This window comes from Pteropus alecto, unplaced genomic scaffold (genome assembly GCF_000325575.1).
Source record: "Pteropus alecto unplaced genomic scaffold, ASM32557v1 scaffold57, whole genome shotgun sequence".
In the NCBI taxonomy this organism is placed as follows: domain Eukaryota; kingdom Metazoa; phylum Chordata; class Mammalia; order Chiroptera; family Pteropodidae; genus Pteropus; species Pteropus alecto.
The window spans coordinates 3,354,197-3,373,015 of record NW_006442508.1 but is presented as its reverse complement, the minus strand read 5'-3'; the positions used below and the strand labels follow the sequence as shown (position 1 = coordinate 3,373,015).

Below are 18,819 nucleotides of genomic sequence, written 5' to 3'. Positions count from 1 at the left end.
GGGAAACAATTTTTTTTATTTCACTCATTTGTAATGCAACTGAGTAGAACAATTGAGAATAATCATCTGGTTATCTATAAAATTATTTAGTTAGCACATGTTGCATTATGTCATCTTATATTATTTTTGCTAGTTTCTATTAGTGAGTATCTGCAAAATTTTCATTACTTGGTGGATATTTGTGTTTGTGTTTATTTTTTTCTGTTAAATATCCAAAATCACATATTCTTTGAATGCTCTGTTAAGTATTTAAGAAAACAGTCACTGGGCTTTTGATTTAGATTTATTCTATGGAAGATTTGTTAGGAACCAATTATGTTCATAAACAAACACAGACTGCAGATATATAGAAGCTAGCTTGCTTGGGTCTTTCGGGATAATCATTTCTTACTTTACTAAATTGTCCAATTTCCCCAAAGTAGTCCAATCTTATACCCAGAAGGGGAGAGAACCAGTAATATTTAGTGAACAACACTGATAACTACCAAATATATATTATGTCACTTAATTTTCATACAACCCCATGGCACAGGTATTAATTTCACAGTTTTAAAGATGAATACACTAAGCAGAGAAAGGTTAAGTTACCTGCTTAATGTCACATGGGCAATAGGTGGCGGACCAAGGAAAAAATCCAGCCAGTCCCACTAAACTTCCTTAAGCATTACTCTATAATATCTGATAAAGGTGAAAGAAGGCTAGGGAAAAGGTGTCTGAAATTCTATTAAATTAAAAACAAAGTAGCGATTATGCTATTATTGCAGGCATGCTTCTTTTTATTCATTACTTCTCTAATCTATTTTTATAAGTATTCAAAGAAGTAATATCTAGAAACTTTTTTGACTTTAGCCTTATCAAAACAGCTTCCAAAATATTTAGTTTATGCCTGTGCTTTCTGATTTTTGTTAATGAGCCAAAAGTGAGTGTTAAGTGATGCTTATTTGGGAATCGTATTCTCGCAAATAATTATCATTCATATTCATATCTAATCATGAAGAGGAGCTTTTATTACTATGAAGTTGATGTCTTTAACTCAAATAAAAGAGCTTCATAGGCACTAATCTTTATTTGATTTTCTTTCATTTTTGTCTTTGAATCAGATATTTAAAAAAAACTAGAGTGGCTTAAATCAAGAAAGAATACTTATTATGTTAACAAAAATATTTATAAAATATAAAAACAGAACGTAAAGGGTAAAATAAATTAGAATAATAACGTGATCAAATATTTATGTGAAAAGCATAGAAATAACATAGACAAAGAAAGTATAGACAGTAATATAGTTAATGTGACAAAAATTTAGAGTACAGAAATTTAAATGAAGCTCAGATGCAACCATCTAAGTAATAAAATCTCTTCAAGCTACTAAATTGCTGCTAAATTTGCCTAAACAAACTCTATCTGGTAGCTTCAGAAGCTTTAAAATGTTATTCTTCCTATGTATTTTTAAGAGTTTTATTTTTTCTATGTAAAATGTCATCAAAATTAAGACTCACAACATCCATATTTAACTTTCTAATTGGATCGATGCATTGGAGAATCTTTATGCCAAGCTTCTTGAGCTGTTTAATAAATTTGTCATAAAGAAGATGATTTAAAACTGGCAACAGGGATTCAGGCAGAAACATGGCGGAATGAGAGATATCCCCATATCTCTCCCCTTCTAACAACAATAACCTGAACGTCTAAAACTCAACAAAAAACACCCAAATGCACACCAGCACATCCGAGCGTGGAATCTGCACATAAGAGCGACCAGAGGTCAGAACCCCGGATGTAGGGCAGTGGACTGAGAGAAATAAAGAAGCTGCCTCTCGCAGCCACCTGAGCTCCCTGTAGGAGGAGGGGGAGGGGTGAAGGTGTGAGAATTTCCCTCAACAGCCCTGCCTGGGACTGCTGTGAGTCCCCGGCGCTGGATAGAGGGGCCCAGTCATCAAGGCAGAAGACAGAGAAGCGGGACAGAACTGCAGAGAAACAATAGTTGATTTTTACCAACCCCAGCTGCAAAACCGAGGCTGAACTGCAGCCCCAACTCCCAACCCAGAAAGCCCCTTCCCCCATACCCTTTGAGAACGATCACCACAGAGCCCCAGGGGAATTTGAGCAAATGCTGCTGAGATTGTTGCTGACACTAACAGGGACTGAAACTGAGGGTAGGGAATGTGATTAAATATCTACAAGAAAAATTTTTAAGAAGGTATTTTAAGGCATTATATAAAGCAGGGATCCAAGAGGCATATTCGCCACCTACTGGAAACCAAAAGAAAAGCACCTTCTTTAAAACAGGCTAAAAAGAGACCTTTATATTATAAACCTTCTTTCTGGCAAAACAGCAGAATACATTTCCATTAATGCCCAGGTGGAGAAATAGTCTATTAAACATCATGAACAACCAAGGTGACAAAGCACCTCAGAAAGAAAGAGAAAAATCTCCAGAAAATAAGCTTACAGACATAGAAATATACTGCTTAAATGACAGAGAATTCAGGATGGTACTTCTGAAAAAACTCAATGCATTCCAAAACAAGTCATATCAACAATTTCAGGAATTAAAAAACCAACTAGATGAGCAGAGCAAGGAAATTGAAACCCTCAAAAAGAACAGAATAGATCTTCTGGAGATAAAACGCACACTGCAAGAGTTGAAAAATGAAATAGCAAGCTTGAGAAATAGAGTCGACCAAATGGAGGAAAAGATCAGTGATATCGAAACCAGAAATCTAGAAATAATTCAGAAGGAAGAAGAGAGAAACTGAAGAATGAAAAATAATAAAAAAGAAATTCAAGAATTAGCTGATAGCATCAGGAGAGGAAACATAAGAATAACGGGCATTATCAAAGGCGAGGAAAAGGAACAGGGACTAGACAGCATTTTCAGACAAATAGCGGACGAGAATTTTCTAAATCTAAGGAATGAGCTGGAGCTTGGAATTCAAGAAGTCAACAGAACACTCAAATATCTGAACCCTAAAAGGCCTTCACCAAGACACATTATATTAGAGTTATCAAAAATCATCGACAAAGATAGAATTCTCAAGGCAGCCTGGAAGAAAAAAACGGTAACATATAAAGGAAAACCCATTAGATTATTGTTGGTCTTTTCAGTGCAAACCTTACAAGCCAGAAAGGAATTGAATCAAATCTTTAAACTATTAAGTGAAAGGAACTACCAGCCTAGAATAATGTATTCAGCTAAGCTCTCCTTCGGATATGAAGGAGAAATTAAGACTTTTCCAGACGTACAAGAACTGAGGGAATTCTCCACTCCGAGGCCTGCACTATAGGAAATACTGAAAGGGGTCAGTTCATCTAAAACAAAATGACAATAAAAAATACATAATTAGGAGTAAGGTGACTATTAGGCAAAAAGAAGCGGAGGAGTACAACCCTTACTAAGAACAGGGCATTTTTATCTTAAATAATAAGAGAATTGTTACAACAAGATAGCAATGAATTTTCAGCATACATAGGAATAAACTGAGATAACGATGCTGAAAATGGGGGGATCCAAGGATCCAAATTTGCAAAGGGGAATGGAGATAACGCACGCGCAAAAGAAAATGGAAGACTGTATGTATACAACTATCTTTTTCATAATTGTAATGGTAACCACACACCAAAGATTCAGAACTGAAGTATATAACATAAAACAAGAAGAACTAGAGGCAAAAACCACAAAAGCCCACCAAAATAAAGAAAACAGAAACACAAGGACAAGGAAGCAATGGAAATACTGAGCTACCAGAAAGCAAAATATAAAATGGCTATAAGAAGACTTCTTATTTCAAAATCACCCTAAATATAAATGGATTGAACTCACCAATAAAAAGGCACAGAGCTACAGAATGGATCAAAAAACAAAACCCAACCATATACTGCCTCCAGGAGACACATCTCAGTTCCAAAGACAAATATAGACTCAAAGTGAAAGGGTGGAAAACGATATTTCAAGCAAATGGCATTCAGAGGAAAGCAGGAGTAGCGGTACAAATATGGGACAAAATAGACTTCTAAATAAAAAAGGTAAAGGAAGATACTGAGGGGCACTTCATAATGATAAAGAGAATCATGCACCAAGAAGACATAATACTTCTTAATCTTTATGCTCCCAATCAGGGAGCCCCAAAATATGTAAAGCAATTACTAACAGAACTAAAGAGAGAAACAGATCAAAACACTATTGTAGTCAGGGACCAAATAACCCCAATTTCGGATATGAACACGTCATTCAAACAGAAAATCAATAAGGAAATAACAGCCTTAAATGACACATTAGCCTAACAGGACGTAGTTGACATTTATAGAGCCTTCAATCCCAGGATAGCTGCTTATATATTCTTCTCTAGTGCACATGGGACATTCTCAGGAATCGACCACTTACTGGGACACAGAGATAGCCTGAACAAATATAAGAGGCTTGAAATCATACCAAACATATTCTCTGATCATAATGCTTTGAAACTAGAGATCAACTGCAAAAAAAAAAAAAAAAAGGCAGAAAGAATCACAAATACATGAAAATTAAACAACATATTACTGGATCAGAAAAGAAATAAAAAGAGAGATCAAGAGCACCTTCTAATTACAGAATCATACTAAAACCAAGTATTACAAAAATAATTAAAAATGTTAATAATGTAGAAAGCTTAAGTTCTTCCCAAAGCTCCTTACGGAAGTTCTATCAACTGTTTGGAATGTATTTTTTGAACTTTTCTTCTTTCAAAATGTACATAATTTGTGAGATGAGGAAAATGCAACTATATTTTTCTCCAATGCTCCTTGTAAAATTTATAACAATAATTATAAACGTTAGGAATGTCACACAAAATAAATATTCTTTTCTATGGAGGCATATAAAAATGTTCTAAATTACCTAATTTCAGTAGGGGTGAGATCAAGACAAGTTTCTTGTAGAGATTATGTTAAAAATAAGACTTGAAGGATGAATAGGAGATAAAGAGGTGGTGTAAGTTTAGTATGACTGGGACAGCTAAAATGTGGGATGAGTCTGAGCTCTTGAGAGGATACAAAACTCAAATTATGTAAGACTTTATAGCAATGCTAAGAATTGTACCTTATACCATGAGTAATGGGAAGCCAGTGATGGATTTTTAAAAGAGAGAACACTAGAATATGATTTATGTCTTCAAAATTTTACTTCGTCAATTATATAAAAATATTGTAAATAGATCATAGGAATCCATTGTAGCGATCCAGATAATTCCAGTGGTCTGGACTAAAGATGGTGAATAGAAAGAATGAAGAGATGTTTGGAGAAAGAATAAGTAGGTCTTAATAATTGTTGATTATTAAGGATGAAAGAATGAGATGAGTCAAGGATGATTCCTGGGTTTCAGCATATACCAGAAATCAGACATAGGACAAACTGGGCAAAAGCATATTTGATAGAAGTCATGAATTCAGATTGAAATCTGTTGAGTTTTAGGTGCCTAGGTATAAAAATACACTTGTAATTATAAAATTAAATAATGTATATACAGTGCTCTGCATGATGCCTAGCAGTGTAAGAACTCAGTACATGACAGCTATTACTACCTATGTGGGTTAGATTAGCAGATTAGGGAGATAATTTAAGTTGGGGTAACAGATGGTTATTAAAGTCATGAGGAAATGATATTAGACAGAGAGGATATAGAATAAGAAAATAGCATCTAGGACTAAGCTTCAAGGTTTACAAAATATTTTCTCCAGAAGCTCAAGGTATACAAGAAATTTGCACTGGTTCTTGGCCCAGATGACAACTGGCTCCATCTGCTTAATCCATGTGCTATTGATAGTTGTACCAGGACCTACATTGTACAGTGACCAAGTATGAGACTCCACTGGGCATGTAACCACCTCTAGGCCCTCATCCCATTTTTGTCAATTCAGTCTTAGAGAATAAGCTCCATTTGAGGGTAGGGTCCTATATAGAATATTCTAAATATAAATGGGATATTTTTTTCAGTTTCTAGCACTTTATTATTTTTTATATATAAAAGTAATATTTTATCTATCACAAAGTTATTTAGCTTTCATGAAATCCATGTGTGAAAAGAGAGTCTATAAATCCAAAGTTTTTAAAAACTATGCACAAAAACCACAGTGTTTTTGGGAAAAAGTTTATACAAGTAGATTTTAAAATGTTACTTTTTTTTTTTACTAGCAATTACACATTAACATAAACACACTAATTAAAAATATGCCATAACCATAATTCAGAAAAATCATTTATCATTTTCTAACTGTATTTTCCACACATCTACCGTATAATATATCTGTTAATTTTGTGCAAGTATAATTAACAATGTTTAATTACTTTTAAGCAAACTAAGGGATTTTCTCACTCAAAATAAATTTTAAATGTCAAACCTATGCCTATACATTTAAAAAGTTTCAACGGTTTTAATATTTCATTGAAAACTATTACACACTTAAAAGTTTTTTATATTATAGGTGCATCACCCTCATTATCTAGTGTAGAATCTTTACTGGATGACGTTTTCTTCCTGTTTTTTTTTAAGTTATTCCTTTCAGTCTCAATTTTTTTTTTTATTTTCAACTATATATTCAAAACAGAACCAGTTTCTAAGTAAACATCTAGTTAAAAAGTTTCAATATAAAATAAAACTTGGCAACCTTATATAGCTTGTATAGTCTAAATGTGATTTATCAATATTCAGAAATAAATTTCTTTAATAGCAGAAAACTTTCGGTCTCGTCTTAATATTCAAAACCAGCAATTTCCCATGAGACTAGAAAGCTAGCAGAGAGGAGTAAATAGATTGAAGTACTGCCTGACTTCTTTTAAAACGATGTGCTCTTTTATCTTTGGAAGTAATCATCTTAAGTAAAAACAGTTTCTCAGTCTGTTCTCTGGATTAAACAGATTAAATACCACCATCTATATGCTCTGGTTCACATATTTCTTTTGTGAGCCATTTTTAGAGGATAGAGTAGCTTCATAACCTCAGCATTCACCAGGCAAAACTTCAGCTCTTCTGGTAGTTATCAGCCATATAAACATAGGTATAACATAATTCTTTCATTTCCTAGCAGGCCACTGTGGTGGCATCTGATAATTATATACATGCGTCTGATATCCAGTGACAACCTGAAATGGTGAACTTGGATAAGGAGGATATGTGTGAACATACTGAATTATAGGATTCATCCTGGTTGGAGGCTGTGTATAAATGTTAGTGTTTGAATTACTCCAGACACTCTGAAACTGTGGTGGATGAGGAAGATTGAAAACCAAAGAAGGTGGCTGCACATATAAGCACATAAATTTTGTTTCCTGTGCAGATACCAGTTTCAACTTTTTACCATAAAAATTTATCCTTGATTCTACTATCTTCTGCACTTCTACATTATAAAAGAAAACAAATTCATAGCCTTTGAACATACCAGTTCAATCTATGATCATCTACATTTCTTTTACTGAATCATCTAGCAAAGAAATTTCAGTTTCACCCATCCTAACATCAATTTCACCAACAAAAACAGTGTTTGGCATGATTTTGCCTTCAGGTAAAATATAGCCGTGATTGGTCATAGCTTATGAGAATTGGGTGCTGGCCTGTCTGGAGATAGTTGAGTTTGGAGTCTCAGAATTTGCAGTAGACTTAATTTCCAAATCACCGATTCAGTCCTCTGCTTCATCTAATCCACTGTCGATCCCTTCTAGTGTATTCTTCACATGAGTTATTGTATTATTCATTTCTGACCAGTTTTTTTTATGTTTTCTATCTCCATTTTTATTTTTCCTATCTCTTTGTTAAAGTTCTCGCTAAGATCACTGAACATCCTTATAGCCAGTGTTTTAAACTCTGCGTCTAGTAAATTGCTTGTCTCCATTTTGTTTAGTTCCTTTTTTTTTTTTTTCCCGGAGCTTTGTTCTGTTCTTTCATTTGGGACATATTTCTTTGCCTCCTCATTTTGGCTGCCTCTTTGTTTTTGTTTCTATGTATTAGGTGAGCTGCTATGTCTTCCGGTCTTGGTAGACTGACCTTATGTAATAGGTGGCCTGTGGGGCCCAGTGACACAGTCTCCCTGGTCACCTGAGCCGGGTGCTATAGGCATGTTCCTTGTGTATATTGTGTGTGGCCTCCTGTTGTAGTTGAGCTTTGATTGCTGTTGGCACATCAGTGGAAAGGATTGATCCTTAGGCTGATTGGTTGCAAAGACCTGCCATGAATACAATGGAGGAGCTATTGTGCAGTGGCTGTCCTTATGGAGCAGGATTCACATTAGCAGGGCTCTGGTGCCTCTCGAGTCTGCCTTTTGGGTGTGTCTTTTGTAGAGGTGCTTGGGTGGTGCTCTGATGTGATCTGAAGCTGGCCACTGGGTTTGCTGATTCTGGGACCTCTTGGGAAAGGCTCTGGTTCAGGCCAAGTTTAGTCGCTGCCTGTGCCCTCCCCTGGCCACTTGGTATGAGCTACAAAGTGATCTGAAAATGGTTACTATTTATGCTGGACTTGGAGGTTTCTGGAAGAGGCTAGGCAATGAACAAAGACTAGCTGCTGCTAGTGACAGCCTTGGGGCTGCTTAGCAAGAGGTACAGAGCATGCCAAGGCCAGATTATGTTTCTTTGGTGTTTGTAAACTTTAGAGAGAGTTTAGGAAAGTCAGAAGCATGAACCACTTTCTTAAAAAGCCACTGTAAGAGGCTTGGGGGCCCACAAGTTGGGTGGGGCATGGTCTCAAGGAATCACGGGGTGGGTGAACTGTGTGAACAAGGTTGATGGAAATTCAGATACAGTGGGTGGGAGGAGGGCTCAACAAAGGAACAATGGTTTCTGCCACCACTTCTGTCTGGGAGAAAACTGCCCCTCCAGCTCTCACCTTTAAGCCAGATAATTCAGTTCCTCCCTATATGTCCTTGCTGCTTTTTGAGCTGCTGCCCCAGTGCTGGAGCTAAGAGCAAGTGAGTCCATCAGTGAACAAGTTCATGTGTGGGCCCTTCAGGAGGAACGTCTGGTACTACAGCCACCCTTTGTCTCACTCAGCCACAATCTCTGCTTGTTTTCACATCCAGATGTTATGGAGACTCCTCTCTCTGGAATTCGAACCCTGGGCTAGGGAGCCTGAAATGAAGCTGGGACTCCTTGCCCCTCCACTTCTCTTGGGGGACCTCCACAGCCAATATGTCCCTCCTGATTCTTAACCACCACACATGGGTGTGGTACCAGTCCATTCTGTAGGTTTCCACCCCTCCTACCAGTCTCCACATGGCTTCTCTTGTATCTTCTTAGTTATAGGACTCTTTAGCTAGACTTTAGACACTTTAGGTGATTTTCCATAATGTTTCTTCTGTAGTTTGTAATTTTGATGTGGTTATGGGAGAAGGTGAGCAAAGTATTTATCTGGCCCACCATCTTGACACAGAGCTGAATGGGATATTTTGAGATTAAAGTACAATTGTTGGGTCATTGTTAGAAGACATAGTTGAATAAGGCATTTCATTTCTTCCCCTTTTTTCTTTCTTTAATTGCTTCTCGCTTTTCATTCCCTCCTTTCTTTACTACCTTCCGCCTAATAATTGCTAATTGTTTCTAGCAATAAATAATCTGATTCTTTGTGTTTTTCCTTTTTTCAAACTCTTCTATTTTCTAGAGGAATCTCTATTTGCCTTAAATGTATACATTTATACTCACTTCACATAAAATGTTTATTTATATTATAGCTATAGATTTCCTATATCTCTAATACTTGCATTTCCCCCTGTTCATAAGAGATAGAGTGACAAATCTGAATATAATGGGAAGAACACTAAAAAATTTATAATATTCATAAAAGCAATAGAAGAATGTTAATTTACTCATAATGGATAAAATTGTAATTTATTGAAGAGATTTTACCCAAAAAAATACAAATATAAATAATATTTTTTATTAAGACAGCAAGCTTTCTTTACCAAGAGCCTTTTTTAATGTACTATCCCATCTATAAAAAACACCTAGATATCCTTATTGATATAGGTCTAATTTCTGATGTAGCTAAGCTCTTTATTTCTTCCATCGTAAACCTTTTTATGCTTAATAAAAGCTCTTCTGAGAGGAAAAACAAGAGCAAAAACATTTGAATTATTAATTTAGATTTTTTAGTTGAAAGCTATTTTAGCTGTTTCTCATTTCCAATCACACTGACATTTTTAGCTTTTTTATACTAAAAAAAGCTAAAAGTAAACATCTACCATCTCAAATTCAATGAAGATTATAAGTAGAGTGCAATATAGGCTCTTTCTTTTATGTAAAGGAAAATACATTGTCCTCAAAGCTCCATTTAAATTCGAGTTATTGGAGGAAAAAAATGGCAGACTAATTGTAGTTAAACACTAACGTAATCAATTACATCCAAAATAACAAAAAAGAAAATATATAGGTAGAAAGTGGATGTGTAATACTGGCAAATAAAACTTTAAGTATCCCAAGCACTTCATGTTAGCTGTGATAAAAACAGATTTCAAATCACTGAATTCCAAGCTACTATTTGGAAATCTATTCTATGTCTTCAAGTTAATGAGGAAATATAGTCTTAAAGACATCATATATACTACTTATTTCTAGCAAGACCCTATATTTTCAGTTTTTTATCATGGCAATTTGAGATGGAGGAGAGAATAATTTGAATGTAGGTGTGACTCCTAAATCTTAATACCTAGAGTTGAGTCAGCCCTTAGTATCTAAGCAGATTGACACTTCTCTAACAAACGAGAATCTATGGGGATTTCTCTTTCTACCTTTTATGTAACACCTTTAATTTTACCCTTTACACTTTCTCTTCTTCCAAGTAGGATGAAAAAAAAAATGACTGGAACATTTTCCAAAAGCATTATTCTGTCTCTGAAGATTATTTTCTCCACAGGCAGAGTTGCTTTCTAATTTCCTTCTAGAGTTAAGTGCTTGGATTATGTGACCAATAGACAGGAGGATATTATCTGTGGAAAATGTTGACTGTTCAACAATTTTAAAAAAAGAACAAGCAGAATAGCACAAATGAAAGATTAACACTAAACAAATCTAGAATGTTACTGCTTCAAATCAAATAAAAGCAACAACAGAATGACAAAGTTTTGATATCTAAGTATACCATGAGAGTCTCCGTCTATGTGTATACTAAAACTATTGTTAATAATGTTTATTTTTCATAATTCTTTTCAGTGTCAAAGCTGAAAAAATATCTTAAAATAATTTGGGTTGAAACAATTTAAAAGTCAAGATAATCATAGAACTATAGAATACTTCCCTTACAGCTTATCACTGCACTACTAGAGGCCTATTTATAGCAATTCCTTTTAACAAATTCATCAATTATCAAAAAAGGATTACAAGGTATAGTTAAGAAATGCACACACACAATTTGAAGAGACAGAGCAAGCATCAGAACTGAATCTGGCAGTAATGTTGGAATTATCAGACAAGTGATTTAAAACAACTATGGTTAATATACTAAAGACTCTAATGGATAAAGTAGAGAGCAGTCGTGAACAGTTGGGCAATGGAACCAGAGAGATGGAAATCCTAAGAAAGAACCAAAAGGAAATTCTGTATATCAAACACACTGTAGCAAGAATGAAAAATGTTTTTGATGAGATTATCGGTAGAGAGTTGAAGAAAAGAATCTCTAGGCTAGAGGATATATCAAGAGAACCTTCAAAAACTGTAAGACCAAAGAAAACAGACTGAAAAAAAGAAAACCCAGAATATCCAAAGATTGTGTAATAACTACCAAAGTACATGTAGTAGAAATGCCAGAAGGAGAGGAAAGAAAAAAAGAAAGAAATAGAAGAAATATTTGAAACAATAATAACAGCATTTCTCCAAATTAATGTCAGACATCAAACCACAGATCCAGCAAGTATAGGGAATATCAAATTGGATAGATGACAAAACAAACAAACAAACAAAAACTAAACCTAGGCATATTCATTTCAAACAGAAAATCAAAGATAAAGAAAAAAATGCTGAAAGAAGCCAGAGGAAAAAAGCATCTACTTATAGAGGAACAAAAATAAGAATTACATCTGGCTTCTCTTCAGAGACCATAACAAACAAGAAGAGAGCATAGTGCAATATTTAAATGTTGACAGAAAAAAAACCACTAAGCTTGATTTCTGTACCCTGCAAAATTATCCTTCAAAAGTGAAATAGATTTTCTCAATTGGAAATTGAGGAAATTTTTTACCAATAAATCTATCTTGCGAGAATTGTTAAAGGAGATTCTTTGAGAAAAAGGAAATAAAATACATCAGAAACCCAAATCTGTATAAAGCAAGGAAGAAACTTGAAGAGGGAATAAGGGAAAATAAAAATGTTTCTTTTTCTTATTCTTAATTGTTCTAACAGATAACAGGTTCTTCTAAATAATAACAACAATGTATTTAATTCTATATGCATATGTATATCATGTATATATTTATATATGCTTATGTATACTTACATATAAGTTAAATGAATGCCACTATGATACAAAGGATAGAAAAGAAGAAAAACAATTATTTTATTCTAGGGTACTCACACTACTCTCGAAGTGGTATAGTGTTATTTAAAAGTGGATTTGGATTAGTTATAAATGTATATTGTAAACTTTAGAGCAACCACCAAAAATAAAAAGAAAGAAGTATAACTTATATAAAAGTGGAATCATATAAAATACTTAATTAAAACCACAAAAGGAATAAAAAATGGAAGATAAAAATAAAGAACAAAGCAACAAGTAAATGATAACCAATAAGATAGATATTAGTCCAAATATATCAATAATCTCTGAATATCAATGGTCAAGTATATCAATTAAAAGATAAAGATAGAATGGATCAAGAAACAAAGCCCAACTATATGTTGTCTATAAGAAACCTACTTTAAATATAAAGATACATATAGCTTAAAAGTAACTGTATAGAGAAAAATATACCATTCTAACTCTAATCAAAAGAAAGCAGGAGTAGCTATATCAATATCAGACAGGGTAAACCTCAAAGCAAGAAAAGTTATAAAGGTTAAATAAGGGCATTGCATAATAAAAAAGGAATAAATTCTCAAAGAAAACATAGTAATCCTTAATGTTTAGGTACCTAACAACAGAATGTTCAACTACATGAGGCGAAAACTAATACAATTGCAAGGAAAATTAGGTGAAACTACTTTCATAGTTGGAGACTTCATTACCCACTATTAAAAAGAAAAACAAAAAACAAAAAACAGATCCAGCAGTCTATAGTCAATAAAGACATAGTTGAACTCAATAAACCTTCAATTAACTGAATACATTTGTCAGCTATGGATTATTTCATCTAACAACAGCAGAATATGTGTTTTTCTTAAACTCACATGGTACATTCATCAAGATAAACCACACTATGGGCCATAAAACACACATTCACAAATTTAAAATAACAGAAATCATGCAATGTATGCTCTAATACCACAATGAAATTAAAGTAAAACTCAATAACAGAACAACATTGGAAAATCCCTAAATATATGGAGATTAAACAACACACTTCTAAATAACATGAACATAACATAAAGAAGCATGATTTAGCACATTATATAGACTTGGGCTTGGGTGTCAAGTTAGCATTATATTGTAGAGAACAAATTGTTATCTTTCAGTGATGGAAAAATGATCATTGTTAGCTATTGCTAATCTTAGCCAGGGTATAAGAATATGCCATACTTCCTTAAAAAAAATAAATAAAAAATAATTAATCAATTAATTTTTTATGCTGGCATTGGTTAATGAAACCCAAAAAGTTTTAGCTGTACACTTTAACAGTAAGGTATGCCATACTTTCTTGATCCAACATTTCAGAATTTTGCTCTTATTCAGCTAGATTGCAAATGTATGATGTAATACATTGATTAATTTTTCAGCTCTGCCGCCTATGCCACACTTAAAATTTAGAGGCAATATATTTATTTTTATTTTGGCTACAGCCTGAATGTGACACAATAAACCAAGTTAACATCAATTTATTTAATGTTTGGATCTCTCTCTTGTAATGTTTGATGAGGGACCAATATCACCTCTTTTTAACCACTTCCAGTGACAATGTTATTCATAAAGTAATCCCTTCTTTTTTTAAGTAGCCTTAATGAATAGTAGCTATTTTCATATTTATGTCATAAAAATAATCTGCAACTTGGAAATAGGCAAAAAAAACAAAAAAAAGAAAACCTGTTCTTTCAGTTCGGTGCTGGGTGCAACTTCCTATTGTCTAGAATTTTTCAAAAACTCTATAGGGGCATAGGTTAATTGTTAAATTTTTGTCTGGTGGAAATGCAAATAACAGATACCTCCAAAGGTTAAACTTCATGGTTCTATTAGACATTAATTATTTTTTTTGTAACACATAAATTTTACTTTAACTTGCTTCTAAATAGCTAATTTGCAAATGTTCTTTGGACAAGATTTTACCTCTTATTGTTTCCTTTAATTAATGCATTGAATAACATCTTTGACACATTTTATATTTACAGTTGACCCGTGAACAACATGGGATTGAACTGCATGGATCCATTTATATATGGACTTTTTCAAAACTATTTGCACTGTTTTCAATCTGTGGTTGAAAATCTGTGGATACAAAGGAATGACTATATTTATCAATCTGTGCCATTTTATATAAGGGGACTTGAGTATCTGAGAATTTTGATATTTTCAGAGGGGTCCTGGAATCAAACTACCACAGATACTGAGAGACAACTTAAGTTTTTGGAGAGTCAAAAGTTATATGTGAATTTTCAAGTATACAGAGGGTCAGAGCCCTGACCCCTTGCAATGTTTAGGGATCAACTGTACATGAAAGACATGATTTTAACTCTTGGAAAATTATACTCTAACATCCATTATGGTCCTGATTAACAAAGATTTATTCTAAATAAATGGTCCCCAATTTTATCATTTATTAGAATCACCTGAAGGGCTGGTTAAAACACACAGTTAGTTAGGGTAAGGTCCAAGAATTTGCATTTTTAACTAGTTCCCAAGTGATAATAATGTTGCTGATACTGGGACAGATTTTGAGAATTACTGTTCTAATTTATTATTTATTGTTTGGCTCTCTAACATTCTTTTCAAAATGTTAAACATTATCCACAATAATACTTTTTGCATAAGGTTTGAGAAGTTATAAAACAATTATACAGGAAAGTTATAGGATCTTGTGAGTTATACAATTTTCCAATCACTACCGCATAGCAGATTAGAATCAAATCCCCCCAAGAATTAAAAATATGCAAATTAGCAAGACTGGTGTTTTGACATCTTATTTTTTTCTTCAAAATTCTGAAGGCCTTTGTATTTATATGATGAAGGGAATTCTTTATCTACTAAAAAGCAAGGATATTAGATATTATCAATTTCATATTGTTTTAGAACCAATATACTCCAATTTTGAAAATAGGGAGATGTAAAAATTTTTTCTCCATGGTGGGCTCTACTCTACTGATAGAGGAATTTAAAAAATCACCCAGAAGGGGCATTCATTTCCAATAAATTCTCCATTACCGTTCACTTCTTAACATTTCCCAGATTTTATTGAGCTAAGAATCACTGAGAGGTACTTGTTAAAAGAAGATATATTCCTTGGCATCCCACCAGATTCTCTAGATCAGAATCTCCAAGAGGAGTTGAAGATGATCAGATGCTTCATAAAGTTTCAGTGATTCTAATTGTCAGGGAAACTTGAAAGATACGGAGGTACAGAGAGGGTGATCCAGGGTCCACATATTACTAATCACTTCTTTGATGCAGTCCAGTTGTTCCCAAATTTGGTTTTATTGTTGATCTCTAAAAGATACTGATTCCTCTCATTCTTAGGTATTTTGATTTAATTGGTATAGAGTGCCACTGGGGCACCAGGATATTTTAAAGCTGCATATTACAGCAAAGTTTAAAAACCACTGACCCAGTCAGTAAGATTTGTTCCAATACATCTATGGGAGTTTAAGAAATTTCTCTGGCTTCAGTATCTCTAAGGTTTATTTTTATATCACCTTGAAAGAAGAGGAAAGATTTAAAACCTTGTATGTATTCATTTCTTTGGAGCAAAAGAAGATGGTAGATTTGAATATTTACACTGACCTTTAGGTTGGTTAGTTTTCTGTGTTTTTTACATTATGAGAACTAAGGAATATTCAATCCACTGCTAATTAGTGGAATCACAAAAGAAACAGTGAATCGGCAGTGAGAAAACACTACATGAAGGTCATTCTCTTCTCTGGCCCTCTATACCCTAATCTTTAAGACTGGAACACTACTTGTCAAGACCTTCATAAAATTATGGTGAATCTGTGAATGTGAAGCATTTTGTGAAGTAAACAGTACTAAGAATATGAAGTATTATTCTCTTCTTGTGGCAATGATATTACTAAAATAATCAAAAGTGACAAATTATAAACACAGAGATAGATGAATGGTTTTTAGAATAAAGTATTCTTAACAAATTTAGTCTCCAAAGTATTTTTAATATCTGTGATCAATATTTATTGTGTGATTATATTTATTGTTTTTTAAAATATTTGATATGAGAAAAAGTAAAATATCTGTCAAAAATTCCTAACATCCATTTTATTGTTCTATTTTATTGTTCTTTTGACAAGTACTTATAATTTTTCTTTATTGTATTTCAGCAAGTTACTTGAAAAATATTTACCCCTATGGTTTTAGTTTGTTTTCACTAAATGATATTAACAAATGTAGGGTCATTTAGTTTTTTCCACTTTTGTATGTTATACAAGAAACAGATTGGAAATAATACCATATTACTTATGTATCTTAGACAGTAGTTACTTGGATTCTATAAAGGATTTTTTTTATTCACTTCTATTCAGAGAGTGCCTATTTTCCTAGCTTAGATTTCAGAGTTAGTTAAAAGGTTTTTCATATCTATAGAAAAAGAAGGCGAGTAATATTTTGAAGCGACACTTGTACAACTTGTTTGTGATGTTACCACCCTAACTTTTTAAAAATATTACTACATACAAATAATACCACTTTCCCCCAACGTAAGACAAAACAAAAGTTGGAACAGACAGAAGGACGAACCTATGTAATTCCATTTCACTTCAGTGAAAAACAGCAAAAATGGTCTTAAATAAATATTCTAAGTGATAGTATTTCGATCATTTTAATAATGCCCTATCAAGTACTATTGTTTGGAGTACAATAACCTACCCTTTAAAGTCACAGAAGTGAGAAAATTTTTTTTTTTTTTTTTAATTCTTCAGCTTTCTTGTTCTGGGCCAGGATTCTATTAACAAGAGTTTCAAGTCCCATTTGGTTAGCATTATTTAATTAACTTCTAAATATCTCAGGAATCCAAAGATCCTTACTTATTAATAGTTTGAGTGTATATATTAACTGGCAGCAAAGTAGCCTCAAAAAATTCTATCCTGTGTGCACTCTGGGTTTGTCTATGTAGCTGAAGCTCACAAGCCTGAGAATAAACTCTACAATTAAATGCACTACATAGAAGAAACAGGCAAGTGAATTTCTTTCTACATCTGGAAATATGCAACAGACTTTCTCCACAGATTCAATCTAACCCAATATTCATGAATATTTTATTAACAATAAGCACATGATCTAAGCACTCGGTATGTTTTGAACGTTAAACTGACAATTGTGTGCTGAGTACTTACTGTGTTGAAAGCACTATGCCACATGCTGAATCAGCCTAGTGAGAAAGAGAAATGTGATCTATACCTTCAGAGAATTTGCTGTCAAGTGAGAGGAGACAAATATTCTATAGCAATACCAGGAAACTATATGCCCCAAGAGGCTGGGGACTGTATCTATCTCTCACTGCTAAATTCTTGAAATATACCTAAGTGAAATCTAGCAATACACTTTACTCACTCTAAATGGAATGAATGCATACATTTACGACAGTTTCTCTTCTCTTTATTTTTAATAGTCTTATTCATCTGAAGCTCACTTGGGCCATGTCAGAAATATCTTTATTTCATCTTTCCGGCAGACTATGGAAATTAAGAAGCCCGTTAGGCATATGAATTATTTCCCAGGCTCTGGTTCAACTCAATATAGTACTCTGTGTCAGTACTGTGGCTCAAAGCCAACTAATATAAGTCATTACTGTGTTATTTGCCATTTTCCTATAGGCACTATTGAGGAGATATAGATGTTATCTGAATCAAGATTAATCTATTCACAAGAATATTAATTTAATATTCCTATGGAATATCTTCAACACATCTATATTTTATTTAAGTATAGTAAATGCCCTTATGCAGAAATTATAGGAAAAAAAAACACACATAGTAGAGGCTGCTAACCCTGGACAATGTTCATAGAAAGGATTTCTGGAGGAAGCGACATCTGAGAATGAATTGTTGTCAAGGATATTTCCTAAAATGTGAAAATGGATTTTTCCTTTAGTGTGTCAGAATTAATTGTGTCTTGGGAGATATGAAATATTTTAAATATCATAAAATATCTCTAAGTTTCTAAGTTTGAGTATTTCTTTTTCTTTTGTAACAAATTTTCTATCTTTTTAATAATCAAAATAATATAACAACCAAGATAAAAATGAAATCACAGTAATTTGACTAAGAAGTATTAGTACAAAATTGTTGACTTGTTTGTAAATATATACTTATATGTACATATATGTATAATGTGCCTATATATAATAATATTTGAACAATACAATTCAATTAATTTAGTAAAAATCATTATTAATATTGGTAGATATGCAGAGGAATATCAAATTATTCTGCTTTATCTAGTACTATATTATACAGAAATTTACTCATTTCAGTGTGAAAAATATATCAAATTAGTTAAGATT

At 33.3% G+C, this 18,819-nt stretch overlaps 1 pseudogene; it reads right to left on the bottom strand.

Annotated features, from left to right (window-relative positions):
* Positions 1-6,755: 6,755 nt before the first annotated feature.
* LOC102882677 lies at positions 6,756-17,674 on the bottom strand (annotated as a pseudogene).
* Positions 17,675-18,819: the final 1,145 nt, after the last annotated feature.